This window comes from Stegodyphus dumicola, chromosome X1 (assembly GCF_044657685.1).
Source record: "Stegodyphus dumicola isolate Sdum_Otavi_A_Nest chromosome X1, ASM4465768v1".
NCBI classification, from domain to species: Eukaryota; Metazoa; Arthropoda; class Arachnida; order Araneae; family Eresidae; genus Stegodyphus; species Stegodyphus dumicola.
Genome location: NC_140780.1, coordinates 67788172 through 67809641, shown reverse-complemented (window position 1 = coordinate 67809641; position 21470 = coordinate 67788172). Strand labels below are relative to the sequence as shown.

General features: G+C 33.4%; 2 long non-coding RNA genes across 3 annotated transcripts in view; one reads left to right on the top strand and one right to left on the bottom strand.

Moving 5' to 3' along the window:
- LOC146993172 (uncharacterized) overlaps positions 1–21470 on the top strand; it is an 880419-nt gene that overhangs the window by 481538 nt on the left and 377411 nt on the right. The window lies entirely within an intron of this gene.
- LOC146993174 (uncharacterized) overlaps positions 1–21470 on the bottom strand; it is a 382674-nt gene that overhangs the window by 64000 nt on the left and 297204 nt on the right. The gene's annotated exons all lie outside the window — the stretch shown is intronic.

Below are 21470 nucleotides of genomic sequence, written 5' to 3'. Positions count from 1 at the left end.
ATTCAGAAACCATTTTCAAACCGTGGATCACCACAACAAAAAGTAGCATCCGTCTAACAGGACGCATTATTTAGGTAAAGGACACTTTTGATGGTTTAACAGCAGAAATGGAAGCCTTGAAAGTAAGAAGAATACCACTGCGTGTAGCCTTCACGAAAGCATATAATAGCCTACATGGACATTTGAATGAGTCAAAATTGAACAGTGATGTTCTATTATCGTCCCTGGAAATCCTGGAAGAAAAAGGAATTCGACTACAACAGTTGGATGAAGAAATATTGGATCTCCTATCAAAATCGAATGAAGTCTCGCAAGAAGAATATACTAAAGAATTTGAGTCATGTGAAACTTACAAGGAGAAATTAATAGCAGCCAGGATGAAAGTGAAGCAAATCATTGTGGAAATAGAGAAAAATTTGCTGACTCATGCATCGGTAAATGAAACCAGAACTGTTGATTCAAGAACAACGGCAACGAATTTGAAGCTTCCGAAAATAAATTTGATTGAATTTACAGGTGATCGACGACAATGGTTGAATTTCTGGAATACCTTTAGTAAGATACACGAAGATCCAGTGCTAGATGATCATTTGAAATTCGTATATCTGATCCAGGCTACTGCTGCCAAATCGAAAGCACGGGAAATAGTGCAGAGTTTCTCGACAACTAAAGAAAATTATCCGAAAGTCATCGAACATTTAAAGAATCGTTTTGGACGTGAAGATATTCTTATACAAGTGTACGTTCGGGATTTATTGAATCTTGTGTTGATAAATAATAATGCAACCAAAAAGGACTTTACGCTATCATCGTTGTACGACAGTTTAGAAACAAAATTGCGTGCTCTGGAATCTCTCGGTGGGACTGAAGATAAATACGCTAGTGTTATTTTTCCGTTAGTTGAATCTTGCCTGCCCCCTGACATCTTACGCGTGTGGGAGAGGGAACGGGAGAGCTCGTCACAACAAGGTAAGAGCGATCTTGAATCTATTCTTCTGTTTTTGAAAAATGAAGTGATATCTGAAGAGAGAATTAAATTAGCGCGTTTTTCTTTTGATAAAAGTAGAAAATCTAAAAGTTACATTAATGATGAGTCTAATATTCCTACTTGTAATGATTTGTATACAGGAGACAAATTTAAAGAAAATGCTCCTATTAAGAAAGTTGAGGAATCGTGTTTATTTTGTGATAAGCCACATTTAACAGAAAAATGTTTTAAAGCTAGTACGCTTACATATCAGGATAAAAAAGATTTAATATTTAAGAAGGGTTTATGTCTATTATGCTTGAAGAAAAACCACATTTCTCGTAACTGTAAGTCCAAGGTTAAGTGTTTAATTTGCCAGAAAAGGCATTTGGCAGTAATGTGTCAACAAGTTCCTTCTCAATTGAAAGAGACTAAACAAGTAGAGCCTGTGGTGAAAAATGAGGTCAATGTTTTGGCTAGCAGATCCGCGAGCTCCGATGTGTTACTACAAACATTAATCGTAAGGGTAAAAAATGGCAACAGGGAAAGGATAGTCAGAGGGATTATAGATACGGGTTGCGAGAGAAGTTATTTAACGAAAGATATTACAGATTCTTTGAAATGTAACAGTGTTGGTGAAGTGAAATTAGTTCATAAATTATTCGGAGGTGTAGAAACAAAAGAAAAATTGCATTCTAAATATATAGTTAATTTGAGTAGCCTTGATAATAAATATGTATGTAGTGTGCATTGTTTAAGTGAATCTGTTATCTGTTCTGATGTTAAGAAAATACCTAAAGGTCCTTGGTTGAAAGAACTTCGTAAATTAAATATTCAAGTGTCAGATGTAGAGGGTAATGCTCCCGAAAACGAAAGTGACATTCAATTGTTGATAGGTTCTGATATTGCTAGAAAATTATTCACCGGAAATATTAAATGTTTACAAAGTGGTCCGGTCGCGATGGAAACAAGTTTGGGATGGATTTTAATGGGTAAAATTCCAGCGAAAGAATCTTCGGGTATAAACGATTCTCTTGCATGTGTTTCTTTATTGCTAAACGAAAGATCAGCAGAAAACTTGTGGAAGTTAGACGTTATTGGTATAAATGACCCAGTTGAGTCTAAAAAGAAAGCTGAAATTCATGAGGAGACCATGCAATATTTTGAGGAAAATTTGAATTTGGATTCAGACGGGAGATATGAAACTGCATTACCTTGGGTATTGGACCCCTCTCGCTTGTCTAATAATAAAACGTTGGCAGAAAAACGCCTGACTAATACGCGAAGGAAATTATTAGATTCGAATCAAATTAAAGTTTATCAGGAAGTATTTGATACGTGGTTGAAGGAACGAATTATTGAAGAGGTAAATGAAGGCGAAGTAGATAGAGAGCACTATTTGCCTCATAGGCCGGTTTTTAAAGAATCTAGTGAAACTACGCGAGTAAGGCCAGTTTTTGATGCTTCGGCACACGCCAAAGGAGAACTTTCCTTAAATGATTGGCTTGAGAAAGGTCCCAACCTAATAGAAATAATTCCAACATTGTTGAATCGTTTTCGGAAATATCCTCTTGCAGTAATTTCAGACATTGAGAAAGCCTTCTTGCAGATTGGTATAAGAGAGAAGGATAGAGATTATTTGCGTTTCTTTTGGAATGCAAAAGAAGAGAATACTAAAATTTACAGACATTGTCGCGTGGTTTTTGGGCTTAACTGTAGTCTATTTTTGTTAGCCGCTACGTTGAACTATCATTTAAATCGTGCCCCAGATCAGTTTGCAGTTACAGCCAACATTTTGAAGGAGTCCTTCTATGTTGATAATTGCCTGACTAGTTTTAAGAATGTTGAAGAATTGAATAGATTTGTACTAGAATCGAGAATGTTATTGTCACTGGGAAAGTTTAATCTTAGAGGATGGCAGTCGAATTGTGAAACCGAAATAATTCCCAACTCTAAATTAGATACATTCGTTTGCGTTTTAGGGTTAAACTGGGATTTGAAGGATGATACTCTTTCCTGTAAAATTGAGTCACTAAAGAAAGAGGAGATTGTCGCGAGTAAACGAACACTCCTTTCTTGCGCGCATAAGTTATTTGACCCAGTAGGCTTCCTTTCTCCCGTTACCCTGTTCCCAAAGGTGATATTGCAAGAGTGTTGGAAATTACGATTAAATTGGGATCAAAAATTGCCAGAACATTTAGAAAAGAAGTCCATACAATGGGTAAAGGAAATGAAACTGCTGTCTGATGTCAAAATTCCTAGATGGCTTAATATTGACAGGTCGGTTAACGAAGATGTAAGTCTTCATGTTTTCAGCGATGCCAGCAAGCATGCCTATGCTACCTGTATTTTCTTAAGAGTGAAGACCGAAAATAAGGTTTATTTAAATTTTGTGCAAGCACGCACTAGAGTTAAGCCTTTAAAGTGTATATCCATTCCTCGTTTGGAATTATTATCCTGCTTAATCGGAGCACGCTTGGGACGTATGGTCGTTTCAGATTTGAACATGCCAAATTTAAGAACATTCTTCTGGACTGACTCAACAACCGCTTTGTGCTGGATCCAGCGAGACGTACGGTGGGGAACATTCGTTTGGAATCGTGTCCAAGAAATCAGAACACTTACAAAAATAGAAGATTGGCATTACATCCCTTTGGAGCTGAATGCCGCCGATCTCCCTTCTAGAGGCTGTTCAGTTAAACAGCTTTTGCTGTCGAAATGGTGGGAGGGCCCATCATGGCTGTTAGAACCAGAATCGTCATGGTCAAGAGGCACCGATTTGCCGGACGAAGAGATCATAAAGTCAGAAAGGCGTAAATCAGTATTGACAACTCTTAACAAAGATTCTAAACCTGACAATTGGTATTACAGGTATTTTTCATCCATAAAGAAAATTGTACGCATGTTAGGTTGGATTCTTAGGTTTTACTTTAAATTACGAAGAATTACAAACGAAACCTCCAAAATTTTGTCAATTTCGGAAATTGAAAGAGCTGAGATAACTCTTATGTTATTCGTTCAAAGAGAATCATTTAAGAGTGTGAACGTGTGTGTGTGTATTTAATTATGGCAAAGCACACTAGGGCTATCTGCCTAAGAGGAGGGATGCCTTTCGTGGAGGACTTTCTAAGGGAAACTGGCTCGTATACACGTTACACATGGGGAAAACCACGAAAACACCCATGCAGCCAGCCCGTTCGCGGGATTCGAACCTCGGACCGAACTACCAGTGTTCAGCGACTTTACCGCTCGGCCGCTGGTGGGCCTAAGAGTGTGAACGATGATAAAATTAAAGACCTCAGACCTATAGTTGATCGTGATGGTTTGATCAGAGCTAAAACCAATATTTCTTATCGCGACGATACTGATGACTTTAAGTTTCCTGTCATTTTGCCATCTGATCATGCAGTAGTAAAATTACTAATAATGAATGCACATAATGAGCTGCTGCATGCTGGTACTTCTATGGTGATGTCTCATTTGCGGGAAAAGTATTGGATCCTCAAAACTCGTAAGACAGTACGAAACTGCATTAGAAAATGTGTTAAATGTCAAAGATTTAAATCCAAAAGTTGTGATGTAACTCCAGGAATTTTGCCGAAAGATAGAGTACGTGATGCAAATGTTTTTGAGATAGTGGGTGTCGATCTGGCAGGACCCCTCTACCTTAAAGATGGTCGAAAACCTTATATTGTTCTTTACACATGTGCGGTCTATAGGGCCATTCATCTGGAGTCAGTAACATCCTTGACAACTGAAGCTTTTTTCCAGTCATTGAGAAGTTTCATTTCTCGTCGCGGAAGACCATCTATAATATACTCAGACAATGGCAGTAATTTTAAAGGAGCGGAGAGCCTTCTGCATACAATTGATTGGGAGAGTCTGCGATCAAAGGCCGCTGAGCAAAGAATTCAGTGGAAATTTATTCCTCCTTCCGCACCTTGGTGGGGCGGTTGGTGGGAACATTTAGTTCAAATGGTGAAACAGATTCTGAGAAAAGTTCTAGGTCGTGCTGCCCTGGATTACGAGGAGTTGCTTACAGTACTATGCGACTGTGAGAGAGTAATCAATACTAGGCCACTTACCTACGTGTCGGAAGACGTTGAAGATTCATCCCCATTAACTCCAGAAATGTTCCTGCAGATTTCCAAATCAGGAGTACCTGATATCGATACAGTGGATAAGGAAAAACTGAGTAACGAGCTAAGTATCTACAAAAGGTGAGAGAACAACTTAGAGCAAGATTCCGTGTGGAATATCTAGGACAGTTACGTCAGCAGTCCATTAAAAACTCTATAGCTATACCTCTCCAGGTGGGTGAAATTGTTCTACTTGAAGATAACAACAAAAAACGTGCTTTTTGGAACCTGGCGCGTGTCATAAAGCTGCTACCTGGTCGTGATGGACAAATAAGACTTGCTGTCATAAAAACAGAGACTTCTGAGTTTCTGAGACCAGTGCAAAGACTGTACAGACTTGAGCTGGATAACCCAGTCCAAAAGGATATGACTGAAAATATTCCTATGACTACCACCAGTGGTAGAACTGTGAAACCAGTGATACGTCTGTGAAATGTTTTGTACTTGTTTGAATACTTTGTAATAATTTGATTTATTTTTATTTTTCTAGGTTTAGTATTATCTGTTAATATGTCTAGAAAATTATGGAATGCTGCATCTCCAGGTAAATTTGTATTTCAATTTAATTAGAACATCTTGGTAGGCATAATTTTATACTTCAATATTGTATACTGTACTGTTATGCATATATTATACTTAACAGATGTGTGAATTTACCTCCCAGTAAATTCAGGTGGGAGGAATATGTAGCGAATAGTTTATCCAACAGATGGCAGTATCTGCCAAGCTCCTTTGGTAATTGCCAATGCGCATGCGCAAGTGGAGTGTAAAAAGAAGTATGTTATTAGGAGAATGAGCTTTCGTTAATAATGTTGCTGCGCGTTTTCGCTGTGTAAATAAAAATATATTTTTATATCATAGATGTTCTTTACTCTCTAATGCGAAGCACTAGGTTAGTGCACGAATCTCTTCTGATTCAGAAACCATTTTCAAACCGTGGATCACCACAACACCAATTACAAGTTACTAAATATTAAATGTTACCATTTACAAATTATTAAATATTACATCTTCCGTTTTTTTAAAGAGTTCAAAAGTTTTAATAGTCTAAAATCAGTCCAAATACCTGGCCGGCTTTCTAATCAGTCTCCCACTTCTAGTTCTTAGCTCATCATTCCTTGTTTCTGAGTTAGCATAGTTTGGTTGTTGATCTTCTAAACTTTGCCCTTGAGAATATCTCGAATCATATCCTTTTACATCTGTTTTCTGTGTATTAACTCCTTGTTCTGTTCCTCTGATATTCTCATCAACAGCTGAACTGTTTTCTCTAATATCTTTTCTATTTCTTCTCAATACTGATCCACCACATCTAAGTATATATGATCTAGGCATCTTATGCACTTCTTCTACAATTGCTGGTTTCCAGCGATTATCGTGATATATCCGAACACAATCTCCTTTATTTAGTGATGGTAATGTTTTTGTATGACGATCATAATATGACTTCTGTTTAGTTCTTTCTTGGTTGATTTTTTCTTTTACATTTCTCACAACTTGAGGTTTAAGTAATTCTTCAGATGTAGGAAGAATTGTTCTTGTTCTACTCATAAGTCGTTGAGCTGGTGATCCTAGCATCTCATTTGTTGGAGTGTTCCTATGAGCTAACAAAACTAAATAAGGATCAGCATGATCTGCTTGAGCTTTCTTTAACAATTTCTTCGCCGTTTGTACTGAACGCTCTGCTAATCCGTTCGACTGTTGATGGTATGAACTGCTTGTTATATGTTTAAATTGGTATTTCTTTGCAAATTCTGAAAATTCTTTACTTGCAAACTGAGGTCCATTATCAGATATCACTATCAATGGTATACCGTATCTTGCAAAATGAGATTTCATGTAACTGATCACTGTGTGACTTCGAGTATCCGGTAGTTTGGAGATTTCAAAAAAGTTGGAATAGTAATCTACAATTAATAAATATACATCTTTGTTAGTCTGAAATAAATCTGTCGCAACTAAGGTAAATTGGGAATTTCATGTGGTATCATAGGCTCTCTTATGTTTTTGTTCTGGTATTCATTACATATAGAACATTTTGAAATTTTATCTTCTATCTGCTTGTTCATAAGTGGCCAAAACAAAACATCTCTAGCTCTTTTCTTACATTTTTCTATACCAAAATGACCCTCATGAATTAAATTTAACATTTCCTTTTGCATAGATAAAGGAATAATTACCCTTCCTCCTTTGAAAAATAAGTCATTTTCCATTGTCAACTCTATCTACAATTAATAAATATATCCCAAATACTTTACAAAGTCCCAAAATACTTTGACTTGAGGTTCTACCTGATGTTTCCTCTCTGGCCAGCCTCTCAGAATATATTTCTTTAAGCACTGTAGTGTAGCATCACATTCACTTTCTTTCTTCAATGCATAAATTTTGTCATCAGATGCTGGAATCAGTGTACAAATTTCTGTATCTTCATCATTATCTTCTGTTGTATTCAAATTTGCTCTACTCAAAGTGTCTGCTATTAATAAGTCTTTCCCCTTTTTGTATCGTACATCTAGATCATATTTTTGTAAATTTAACAGCATTCTTTGCAATCGCTGTGGTGCTTTAAAAAGAGGTTTCTTAGTTATGCTTTCTAATGGTCGATGATCAGTTTCAACTGTAATACTTTTGCCATATATATATTGATGAAATTTAGAACATCCAAAAGTAATAGCTAAAAGCTCTTTTTCTATCTGAGCATAATTTTTCTGACTTTTTGTTAGAGCTCTGGAAGCATAAGCAATTGGATGGTTTTCTTGTAGTAAAACAGCACCTAATCCTTCAGAACTTGCATCTACTGAAAGAGTTACATCCTTATTAACATCATAGAATTTTAATACGGGTGCTTTTGCAATCAATTCTTTAAGTGTTTCGAAAGCTTTTTGATGCTTTTCAGTCCAGTGCCAGAGGACATTTTTCTCAGGTAACTGTCTTAATGGTGCAGTAATAGTACTTAAGTTAGGAATAAATTTAGCTAAATAATTAATCATTCCCAAAAATCTTTGTAGCGAAGGCACATCTGTAGGTTCTGGCATTTTAACAATTGCTTCCACTTTAGAAAAATCAGGTTTTAGTCCATTTTCACTTAACTCGTGCCCTATATAATTCACACGATTAACTTTTATTTTACATTTAGCCTTATTGAACTTCAAATTACTTTCTCGTGCTCTCTGGAGTACTTTTTGAAGTCGTAGCTCATGTTCCTTTTCATTAGATCCCCATATTAAGATATCATGTATAATACATTCAACGCCTTCTAGACCTTCTATTATTTGGCTTAATTTTCTTTGGCAAATTTCTGGAGCTGAACATATGCCAAAAGGTAATCTTTTAAATTTGTATCTGCCAAAAGGTGTATTGAATGTACACAAATTACTACTTTCTTCGTCAAGCTGGATTTGCCAAAAAGCACTATTAGCATCTAAAACAGGAAATATTTTTGCGTTAGGCATTCTAGTGACAACTTCGTCAATGGTTAACATCGGATAATGTTCTCGTTTTATAGCTTTATTTAAATCTCTAGGATCTAAACATATTCTTATTTTGTTCGGTTTGACAACTGTGACCATTGAATTTACCCATTCAGTTGGTTCTGTTACTTCCTCAAAACCATTTAAATTTTCCATTCTTTGTAATTCTTTCTTAACTTTATCACGTATAGCTATGGGTATTTTTCTTGGAGGATGAATGACTGGTGTTACATCTTGTTTTAACTGGATTTTATATTCTCTATTCAAACAACCTAAGCCTTCAAATACATCTTTGTATTCCTCCAGTAAGTCTTCAGTGTAAACAAACATTACTTTCTGAATCAAACCTAGTTGCAAACATGATTTTAATCCTAATATAGAAGGTACTTCTTTGTCAATAACTTGGAATTCCACAACATAATTATTTTTTCCATATTGGCAGTTAAGTACTACTTTTCCTAAAGTATCCATTTTATTCCCAGAGAATATAACTAATCTTTTAATTTTAGACTTCTGTATCGGAACATTTAGCAATTTCACTTTGGTTTTAGAAATAACATTGCACATTGCTCCAGTATCTAACTGCAAATTTAGTTTACTTTCATTTACATTAACGTCAACAGTCCATTTCTCTTCCTTGTTATCTGAATTAAGGTTTAATGTGCCAACATAAAATTCTAACTCTTCCTCAGAGTCATGATTTATTAATTTAATTTGTCTATCTTTTTTGTTTACCTTGACTGCTTCATTTTTTATTATATTGCTTTTACACTGACTCGCGAAATGATTTGCCTTTTTACATTTATGACAGATTTTTCCATATGCTGGACACATTCGATACTCATGAGATGTTCCACATTTAGAACAAATTTTTGTCTTTTGTTTATCGGTATTTACCTCTTTGTAAGTATTCTTATTATGTTTACTTAGTTTCTTTTTCACTAAGTTTACAGCAGTTTCCTCATCATTTATGATTTTCATTTGATGTGCACTTATTTCAGCAGATCTGCATATATCAAGAGCTATTTCTAATGTTAATTCTGTTTCATATAACAATCTTGCTCTCACTATATCATCTTTAATACCACAAACAATTTTATCCTTTATTAAACTATCCGTTAATTGTGCAAACTCGCATGTTCTAGCTTTATTTCGAAGGTCAGTTACGTATTCATCTATGGTTTCTGACGCGGTTTGATTTCTAGTAAAGAATAAATGTCTTTCGTATGTAATATTTTTCTTAGGAATACAATATTCCGTAGATTTTGTTTTAATTTCACTTAATTTAATTTCTTTACCCTCTTCTATAGGAAATGTATTATATATTTCAAGACCACAAATTCCTATTACATGAAGAAAAGTATTAACTCTTACCTTCTCTTCTTTATTATGTAATTCACTAGCTACTTCATATATTTCAAACGATTGCAGCCATCTCTGCCAATTCCAAGCTAGATTTCCATCAAATTTCATCGGCTCTGGTGGTTTTAAACTTACCATTTTGAAAGCAAAACACTCCTGACACCATATAAAATTATGAGGATACACTTTTAGCTTTTAGAAACTATTTATTTACAATCTTATAATGTATAATCACAGAGAACTGCAATACCAGCATAGTTCTATTTTCCAAATCTGTATCCAAAGTGTTGTTAATTACAAGTTACTAAATATTAAATGTTACCATTTACAAATTATTAAATATTACAATTACGAGGAGGAAGCTAAGCATTTTCCTCTCTGTCTGGCCTAATATTTTCCTTGCCTAATGGGGTCTTCTCTTCCCAACAGGTCAGTGTAATTGCACTTCCTGTGTATAAACCAATTTTGTTTCAGTTTTTTCCGAATTTAGATTCTCTCTATGAAGTGCTGTTTCTCTTAAAACCATTGAAAGTTAAATGTTGAACAAAAAAGAAATGTAAATAAAAATTTAATGAGTACTCATAAAGAAAGTTAGTGGGGCCAAATTGTCTTCTGTTAAGGCTGCTCAAAACGTGTTTTTATTAGTTGTTTTAAGCATACTTTATTATATTTTTCCCTTAATCTCAACTATTTTGGCATATTGTGAAGTTTTATGAACCTATTTGCGAAGATCTATTTAAAATTGATTCCACAAATAAAAATTTGTTTTGAAATAAAATCAGAGATGTTTTATTATTATCGAAGTAAAATTCTGCAGATTAACTTTCAACTTTGTTTTGCAAAGCACTCTGAAAGTTTCTTTTGGACTTTTTGCCGTTCTCTTGGCAAATGCTTGACAGAATTATTTTTTGAGAAAGCTGATGTCTTTTGCTTATAAGAATGATTGATGCAACTGTATGGGTGTCGCTGTAAAGAGCACATGTTTCCCAGTGTCCTGTTTCTTCCTTAATTGGGTCATTCTCCGCTAGATCAGACATTGCTTTTGTGTTATTTAACAATTCCTTCATCTTATCTTCCGTTAAAAGCTCTTCTTCATAATGAGCACTTTTATTATCAAGGAGTTTTATAAGACCCCAATTCTTTTTTTTGTAATTTTCTGATTCATTGTATGAATTCTCTGTCTTCCATATGTGAAAATTCTTTCGCATCGTTTCCTTTTGAGATTTGTAAGAATTTTTGGACTTCATTTTCAGTCGATGGAAATTGTTTAAAGTAGCAGATAAATTCTTTCCGGTGTTGATGGATGAATGTAGCACCACGTATGAATGAAATTCTAGCAGTGGACAAATTAAATGGGATCCTTTAAGGTACTGCTATACGCGAAATCACGCTTTACAATTCTGCGTTCAGCAAGTACCTGCCGTATTAAAAATGATAGACTACGAAATATGACTTGAAAAATTGTATGAGTTATTTGGAATGCAGATTGGGAGTTTAGTCGTGATAGGTGAACAGTCTATACAGATGACCGGAAATAATAAAAATTTAGATGGGTGTACTATAAAGTATTTTACTCCTGGACCATGGATTAGTCATAAACAGTACTTGTGTAAAAACAGATTAAAGTATATGAATTCCCTGTTTAAGAAAGGAATTTCTCTATGACAGTATGCAGTCTGTAGCATAGCTGGAATAGCGAGGTGTTGTGTCTTCAGGGAAACAAAATCTGTTATTCTGTAATTTTTCCTGAAAATGTGTGTTTAAAATTTGTTACCTAGGTAACCTATTTTTAACTCTTTCTATATGAAAATGAAACCAAATACAGACAAAGAAATAAAATTGCATTCCTTCCCTTGGTGCAGTTATTAACAACTTTAACTTAATGGGAGCCAATTTTAAGTTTATAAAATTTTGGCTAGCTGCAATTATATATTGCACTTTTAATATATCAGTTATAAGTGCATTACATAAAGTATAAAAATGTGTGGTATAATATCTTAAAGAAAAGGTATACTCTTTGTATTATTTACAAAAAGAATTCAGCAAGATGAAAATTAAATACAGGGAAATCATATTTTAATGTGAAATTTAACATTGCATTTCTTCTGAGAGTTTTTTTTCTTCCTCGGGTACATGCTATGTTATGGCTAAATCAATGCAGTCGTCCGGATGTGTGTTTGTTATTCTCTATCTGAACATTGATTTTAACAAGTTTGTTGTTGAAAATCCTCTTTCACATTTTTAAGTAGATCGAAAGCAGGAATTTATCTTTTTAAAAGTTTAACAGTTCATGATTTTTCTGATCTATTCAAATGGCTTTTTGTGATATTCTTCATCTTAATTAGGATGAAAATCAGTTATTTCCATTTCTAGATCAGTAGAATTGTTAACATATTTGCAATGTTTTACCATTTTTTTATAAACACTAGTCTTATGTAATGGGTTTGAAGTGAATGTAGTAGTTGGCCTAATTTTAAATACACTCAAAACATCTAATTTAGAAACTAATTTAAGCTCGATGAGATTTTCCAAATGTTTGTTTCAGTTTTCTTGTATTTCACGCTTTAGTTCTGCAGATTTTCAAAGTGGCAAAACGACATTGCATTATGGTAAAAATGTATATTCCTTATATTTGTGTAATATTTTTACAAAATTAATTTTGATTTAAAATGAATTTAAAATAACCTTAAATTCAAACACTTTAGTTCTCTTCCCTGCTCAAGTTTAAGATATTAGTTATTATGTCTGTAAGAATGACTAAATCGTAGAACCAATTATGGTCAATAATTTCTTGATGAGTTTCGTTTCCGGATTCTAGATTTTTAAAATTCTTCTATCAAACTTTTGTAACAGAAGCTGGGATGGTACCCAGGCAGCCAGACAGAATGTCCCTTCCCTGAGTGAAAATTTCTATCATTTCACTGAAAGTGACATTATAATATTTCAGAATAAACCCTCGTAACACTAATAAATATATGTAGATTTTTTTTTAATGTTGGTATAATGCGTGTTTGGTTCTTACAATATTTTGAGCTATTATATTATTAATTCTGTATGTGAGTTAAGACAGTTTAATATAGAACACCTGCTTCAAGCCTAAAAGTAAAGTATTTGAATTGTGTTTTACCTTTCGTGTGTTTTGAGACGTGCGTTCTATTCTACAATTTACGGAATTTCTCGGTACTGGACATCTCACATAGCTGACAAAATTTCATTCCTATGTTTCGGTTTCATAGTACAATAAGTTGAGCATCCCTCCATTAGTATATGACTTTGATTCCTTCGAAACAAAAAAAGAGTATCTTAGTTTTCTTGAATTTTTGGTCAAAATTTTAGTATATAGGTAATTGCAATAGCTCATTCACGAAATTTTATTTAAATTTTTTGCAACATTTCAAAATGGTATATCATTCAATGGCATTTGATGTGTTTTGGCTTGCTGTATTAAAGCTGGGCTCGAACCCGGGCAGCTAGACAATATGTTCTTTCCCTGAGTGAAATATTGCTATAATTTCATTAAAGTGACGTGGTAATATTACAGGATAATTTCTTGTACATTGGACTAAGCTGTCCTCTCTCATGGATGAGTGTACCTAAGTAAAGAACTTAAAATTAGAAACGGTTCTTGCGTTAAAATTCTGAATGAAATATTTATTTTATGGTTTATGACTTTTGTTTCCAAGATGTTTTTCGAAATCTGTTTTTGGAATGGTGTTTTTGAGCCCTTTCTAAAAAAAAAAAAAAAAAAGCTATAAAAGTATATATGTATAGCTCTTTTAATGTCAATATATTGCGAGTTTGATTCTTACTCTTTTTTGATCTGTTATGTCACTAATTCTGTGTGTGAATTAAGATAGTTTTATATATAACACCTGCTTCAAAGCTAACAGTAAAGTTTTTTTTGTTTATTTGTCATTTAAAATTACCTGCTTCTTGACTTTCGGTGACATTTTTGTACCAGCGCTAAAATTATTTACTTTTCTCGAACATCATTATCCCTTTTATACTGTGTATCTGTAATAACTGTATAATTTTTTTTTCTTTCATTGTTCATGTTGTACCCAAACATTAAAAGCCTCTTTCGCTTACTGTACTTCTGTCGTATAAGGAAAATCATTTGCTTTTCTATCGACTGCAATCATGATTTTAGTAACAATGTAGCACATTGCTGGAATTTAAAACAAAGAAGGCTACTTTCGAAGTTTTATATATTAAGAAACAATATTAGATATTTCTCTTTGTGTATAATTATTCTTTAATTTCAAGGTAGTTAAAATCTAATGATTCCTTCCCTCCCCCCTTGGCCTCTTCTAGTGTAATTTGTCATCATTTTTGGGCACTCTTGGATTGCAGAACATATCATGAAAGAAAAAGAACGGAGAAATAGTGCAGAGCAAAAAGACATCTGTGGCTGGTAATTCTTGTTTTATATTAACTTTATTTTCACTAGAAATGCTTCAATGTTATAATTTGTAGGTCCCTTTTCACATGTTGCTTTTTACTACTTATTTATTTTACGTGAACGCTTCACATTATGTTTTAATGTTTAGGGTAGCGTCTATGCATTAATTTCTTAGGTTTTGAATTCCATATTGAAGTGCCTGAATTGGTTCTTTCTTTATATTGTATTGTAATATTCGAAGTGAGGTTGAACTGTGAATCACACTATAATTATCAGAAGTCTGAAATTTGTTAGAGTTCTGTTGCTTCTTAGTGGTTTCAAAATTACTGCTGTAGTGTAATTTTTTCCCAAGTGGCCTCCTTTCGCATTACGAGGAGGAGGCTAAGCATTTTCCTCTCTGTCTGGCCTAATATTTTCCTTGTCCAACGGGGTCTTCTCTTCCCAGCAGGTCAGTGTAATTACTCAGCCTGTGTATAAACCAATTTTGTTTCAGTTTTTTCCGAATTTAGAGTCTGTCTATCAAGTGCTGTTTCTCTTAAAACCATTGAAAGTTAAATGTTTAACAAGAAAGAAATGTAAATAAAAATTTAATGAGTACTCGTAATGAAAGTTAGTGGGGCCAAATTGTCTTCTGTTGAGGCTGCTCAAAATGTGCTTTTTATTAGTTGTTTTAAGCATACTTTATTAAATTTTTCCCTTAATCTGAACTATTTTGGCATATTGGGAAGTTTTATGAACCTATTTGCGAAGATCTATTTAAAATTGATTTCACAAATAAAAATTCGTTTTGAAATCAAATCAGAGATGTTTTATTATTATCGAAGTAAAATTCTGCAGAATAACTTTCCACTTTGTTTTGCAAAGCACTCTGAAAGTTTCTTTTGGACTTCTTTCCGTTCTCTTGGCAAATGCATGACAGAAATATTTTTTGAGAGAGCTGATGTCTTTTGCTTATAAGAATGATTGATGCAACTGTATGCGTGCCGCTGTAAAGAGCACATGTTTTTTCTTTAATTGGGTAATTCTTCGCTATAAGATCAGACATTGCTTTTTGTGTTATTTAACAATTTCTTCATCTTATCTTCAGTTAAAAGCTCTTCTTCATAATGAGCGCTTTTATTATCAAGGGGTTTTATAAGACCCCAATTCTTCTTTTGTAATTTTCTGATTCATTGTTTGACTTCTCTGTCTTCCATATGTGAAAATTCTTCGGCATCGATTGCTTTTGAAATTTGTAAGATTTTTCGGACTTCATCTTCAGTCGATGGAAATTGTTTAAAGTAGCAGATAAATTCTTTCCGGTGTTGATGGATGAATGTTGCACCACGTATGAATGAAATTCTAGCAGTGGACAAATAAAATGGGATCCTTTAAAGTACTGCTATACGCGAAATCACGCTTTACAAGTCTGCGCTCAGCAAGTACCTGCCGTATTAAAAATGATAGACTACGAAATATGACTTGAAGAATTGTATGAGTTATTTGGAATGCAGATTGGGAGTTTAGTCGTGATAGGTAAACAGTCTATACAGATGACCGGAAATAATAAAAATTTAGATGGGTGTACTATAAAGTATTTTACTCCTGGACCATGGATTAGTCATAAACAGTACTTGTGTAAAAACAGATTAAAGTATATGAATTCCCTGTTTAAGAAAGGAATTTCTCTATGACAGTATGCAGTCTGTAGCATAGCTGGAATAGCGAGGTGTTGTGTCTTCAGGGAAACAAAATCTGTTATTCTGTAATTTTTCCTGAAAATGTGTGTTTAAATTTTGTTACCTAGGTAACCTATTTTTAACTCTTTCTATATGAAAATGAAACCAAATACAGACAAAGAAATAAAATTGCATTCCTTCCCTTGGTGCAGTTATTAACAACTTTAACTTAATGGGAGCCAATTTTAAGTTTATAAATGTTTGGCTAGCTGCAATTATATATTGCACTTTTAATATTTCAGTTATAAGTGCATTACACAAAGTATAAAAATGTGTGGTATAATATCTTAAAGAAAAGGTATACTCTTTGTATTATTTACAAAAAAATTCAGCAAGATGAAAATTAAATACAGGGAAATCATATATTAATGTGAAATTTAACATTGCATTTCTTCTGAGAGTTTTTTTTTCTCCCTCTGGTACATGCGATGTTATTGCTAAATCCATGCAGTCGTCCGGATGTTTGTTTGTTATTCTGTATCTGAACATTGATTTTAACAAGTTTATTGTTGAAAATTCCTCTTTCACATTTTTAAGTAGATCGAAAGCAGGAATTTATCTTTTTAAAAGTTTAACAGTTCATGATTTTTCTGATCTAGGACTATTCAAATGGCTTTTTGTGATATTCTTCATCTCAATTAGGAGATTTCTAGATCAGTAGAATTGTTAACATATTTGCAATCTTTTACCATTTTTCTTAAATACTAGTTTTATGTAATGGGTTTGAAGTGAACGTAGTAGTTGGCCTAATTTTGAATACACTCAAAACATCTAATTTAGAAACTAATTTAAGCTCGATGAGATTTTCCAAATGTTTGTTTCAGTTTTCTTATATTTCACGCTTTAGTTCTCCAGATTTTCAAAGTGGCAAAATGTACATTGCATTATGGTAAAAATGTATATTCCTTATATTTGTGTAATATTTTTACAAAATTAATTCTGATTTAAAATTAATTTAAAATAACGTTAAATTCAAACACTTTAGTTCTCTTCCCTGCTCAAGTTTAAGATATTAGTTATTATGTCTGTAAGAATGACTAAATCATAGAACCAATTATGGTCAATAATTTCTTCATAAGTTTCGTTTCTAGATTTTTGAAATTCTTCTATGAAACTTTTGTAACAGAAGCTGGGATGGAACCCAGGCAGCCAGACAGAATGTCCCTTCCCTGAGTGAAAATTTCTATCATTTCACTGAAAGTGACATTATAATATTTCAGAATAAACCCCCGTAACACTATTAAATGTATGTAGATTTTTTTTTTTTTTTTTTTTTTTTTTAATGTTTATATAATGCGTGTTTGGTTCTTACAATATTTTGAGCTATTATATTACTAATTCTGTATGTGACTTAAGACAGTTTAATATAGAACACCTGCTTCAAGGCTAAAAGTAAAGTATTTGAATTGTGTTTTATCTTTCGTGAGTTTTGAGACGTATGTTTTCTTCTACAATTTACGGAAGTTCTTGGTATTGGACATCTCAGATAGCTGACAAAATTTTATTCCTATGTTTAGATTTTATAGTACAATAAGTTGAGCATCCCTACATTAGTATATGACTTTGATTCCTTCGAAAGAAAAAAAAAGACTATCTTAGTTTTGTTGAATTTTTCGTCAAAATTTTAGTATATAGGTAATTGCAATAGCTCATTCACGAAATTTTATTTAAACTTTTTCGCAACATTTCAAACTGCTGTATCATTCAATGGCATTTGATGTGTTTTGGCTTGCTGTATTAAAGCTGGGCTCAAACCCGGGCAACTAGACAATATGCTCTTTCCCTGAGTGAAATATTGCTATAATTGCATTAAAGTGACGTGGTAATATTTCAGGATAATTTCTTGTACATTGGACTAAGCTGTCCTTTCTCATGGATGAGTGTACCTAAGTAAAGAACTTAAAATTAGATAAGGTTCTTGCGTTAAAATTATGAACGAAATATTTATTTTATGGTTTATGACTTTTCATTCCAAGATGTTTTCCAAATCTGTTTTTAGAATGGTGTTTTTGAGCCCTTTCTTAAAAAAAAAAAAAAAAAAAAAAAGCTATAAAAGTATATATGTATAGCTCTTTTAATGTCAATATATTGCGAGTTTGATTCTTACTCTTTTTTGATCTGTTATGTCACTAATTCTGTGTGTGAATTAAGATAGTTTTATATATAACCCCTGCTTCAAAGCTAACAGTAAAGTTTATTTTGTTTATTTGTCATTTAAAATTACCTGCTTCTTGACTTTCGGTGACATTTTTGTACCAGCGCTAAAATTATTTACTTTTCTCGAAGATCATTATCCCTTTTATTCTGTGTATCTGTAATAACTGTATAATTTTTTTTTCTTTCATTGTTCATGTTGTACCCATACATTAAAAGCCTCTTTCGCTTACTGTACTTCTGTCGTATTAGGAAAATTTTCTTTTCTATCGACTGCAGTCATGATTTTAGTAACAATGTAGAACATTGCTGGAATTTAAAACAAAGAAGGCTACTTTTGAAGTTTTATAAATTAAGAAACTATATTAGATATTTCTCTTTGTGTATAATTATTCTTTAATTTCAAGGTAGTTAAAATCTAATGATTCCTTCCCTCCCCCCTTGTCCTCTTCTAGTGTAATTTGTCATCATTTTTGTGCACTCTTGGATTGCAGAACATTATATCATGAAAGAAAAAGAACGAAGATGAAAAGAACGGAGAAATAGTGCAGAGCAAAAAGACATCTGTGGCTGGTAATTCTTGTTTTATATTAACTTTACTTTCACTAGAAATGCATGAATGTTATAATTTGTAGTTCCCTTTTCACATGTTGCTTTATATTGGATTTTTACTAGTTATTTATTTTATGTGAACGCTTCACATTATGTTTTAATGGTTATGGTAGCATTTATGCATTAATTTCTTAGGTTTTGAATTCCATATTGAAGTGTTTGATTTGGTGCTTTCTTTATATTGTATTTTAATATTCGAAGTGAGGTTGAACTGTTAATCACACTATAATTATCAGAAGTCTGAGATTTGTTAGAGTTCTGTTGCTTCATAGTGGTTTCAAAATTACTGCTGTAATGTAATTTTTTCCCAAGTGGCCTCCTTTCGCATTACGAGGAGGAGGCTATGAATTTTCCTCTCTGTCTGGCCTAATATTTTCCTTGTCCAACGATGTCTTGTCTTCCCAACAGGTCAGTGTAATTGCACTGCCTGTGTATAAACCAATTTTTTTTCAGTTTTTTCCGAATTTAGAGTCTCTCTATCAAGTGCTGTTTCTCTTAAAACCAATGAAAGTTAAATGTTGAACAAAAAAAGAAATGTAAATAAAAATTTAATGAGTACTCGTAAAGAAAGTTAGTGAGATCAAATTGTCTTCTGTTAAGGCTGCTCAAAATGTGCTTTTTATTAGTTGTTTCAAGCATACTTTATTATATTTTTCCCTTAATCTGAACTATTTTGGCATATTGTGAAGTTTAATGAAACTATTTGCGAAGATCTGGAGATTAAAGTATACTCTTTGTATTATAACAGAACATTCAGCAAAATGAAAAATAAATACCTGAACGAAAGCAGGAAATTATCTTTTTAAAAGTTTAACATTTCAATGATTTTTCTGTTCTAGGACTATTCAAATGGCTTTTTGTGATATTCTTCATCTTAATTAGGATGAAAACCAATTATTTCTATTTCTAGATCAGTAGAATTGTTAACATATTTGCAATCTTTTACCATTTTTCTTAAATACTAGTCTTATGTAATGGGTTTGAAGTGAACGTAGTAGTTGGCCTAATTTTAAATACACTCAAAACATCTAATTGAGAAACTAATTTAAGCTCGATGAGATTTTCCAAATGTTTGTTTCAGTTTTCTTTTATTTCGCGCTTTAGTTCTCCACATTTTCAAAGTGACAAATCGTAGATTACATTATAGTAAAAATGCATATTCCTTCAATTTGTGTAATATTTTCACAAAATTAATTTTGTTTTAAAATGAGTTTATAATACCCTTTACCCCGTTCAGTACAAGCGTGTGATCATATGTGCATCAGCAGCGAACATTACCTCAAGGCCGGGTATGTTATATTTGAATCGCCATTTAATTCACTGTATCGACCGGGTGTACCACATTTGACTTTTTAGCCGCTAGATGTAGCTGTGTGCCTGTTATGGGGAAATATATGGGAAGTTAAGTATGGTTACCTTTATTCCTATGCAATGATTTTTATTTTTGGTATTTTGTTTCCGAATGCGAGTGAGAGTTGTGGGTGGGTGTTGAACAATGTAATGTCTCTTAAACGGGCTCACCCTGCATTGAGGTACCATTTTTATTTTTGGGATATAGTGAGGTAGAGGTTCTATCATTAGAGTATTTTTTTATTATTATTACTCTGATATTTTTCCTCCCTTGTTTTTATTTATTTTATTACTCTTAGATTTTTGGTGCTTTGTGATGAATATTTTTAATCCTCAGCGAAACATACAGGGGTTGGACAAAAATATGGAAACACCTTTAAAAAAACATGTTTCTTTGCTTAATATGGTGTAGGAAACTCGTTGGCATCAAAAACAGCTTGCAGTCTTCTCGGAATGGATAAATACAGTTCCTGTGTGTTTGCCAAGGGAATATTATACCATTCTTCCTGCAAAACGGTGGCAAGTTCAGATAATGATGTTGGCGGTGGGTAACGAGAACGCACTTTCCGTTCCAATGTAGACCACAAAGATTTGATAATATTCAGGTCTGGTGACTGTGATGGCCAGGGGAGATGGGACAACTCATCCCCGTGCTCAGAAAACCAGTCCTGGATAATGTGAGCTGTGTGAACAGGGGCTTTGTCGTCTTGGAAGACACCATCACCATCGGGAAACAAAGTTTGTACCATGGAATGAACTTGATCGGCCAAAATGTTCACATAAGTCTTGGCAGTCATGTGCCCTGACACAGTTATCATGGGGCTAGCAGAGAACCACGATATGGCTGCCCAAACCATTGGAGGACGCTATCTCGCATTGGTCTCGACTGCTCCGCGCTGTGCTAAGCTGGTGTGACGTCACCTCCCTAGGTATTCTAAGTCAGCATTGGTCGTCGATGATTTCTACATGAATATGTTCTGGATGCTCTGGAATACTTTTAATTTAATTTATTAATTTGTCTTATTTTTATTATCGGTTATAGTGAAGTAGATGTTCAATTATTAAAGACTTTTTTATTACTCTTTGAGTTTTCCGACATTGAGAGGAATATTTTGTATCGCTTAGTGAAAGTTTTTTTAATGGCGATATGAAAGCTCTATCTGACCGTATAACATATACAAATGCTAAATGAGTCAAATTTGCTGAGTAAAATATCAGCAGATATTATATTCCTGTGACTAATGCAAGGTTGGACTTTGTGTACACCTATGTTTCAAAGAATATCATACACTGTCTCAT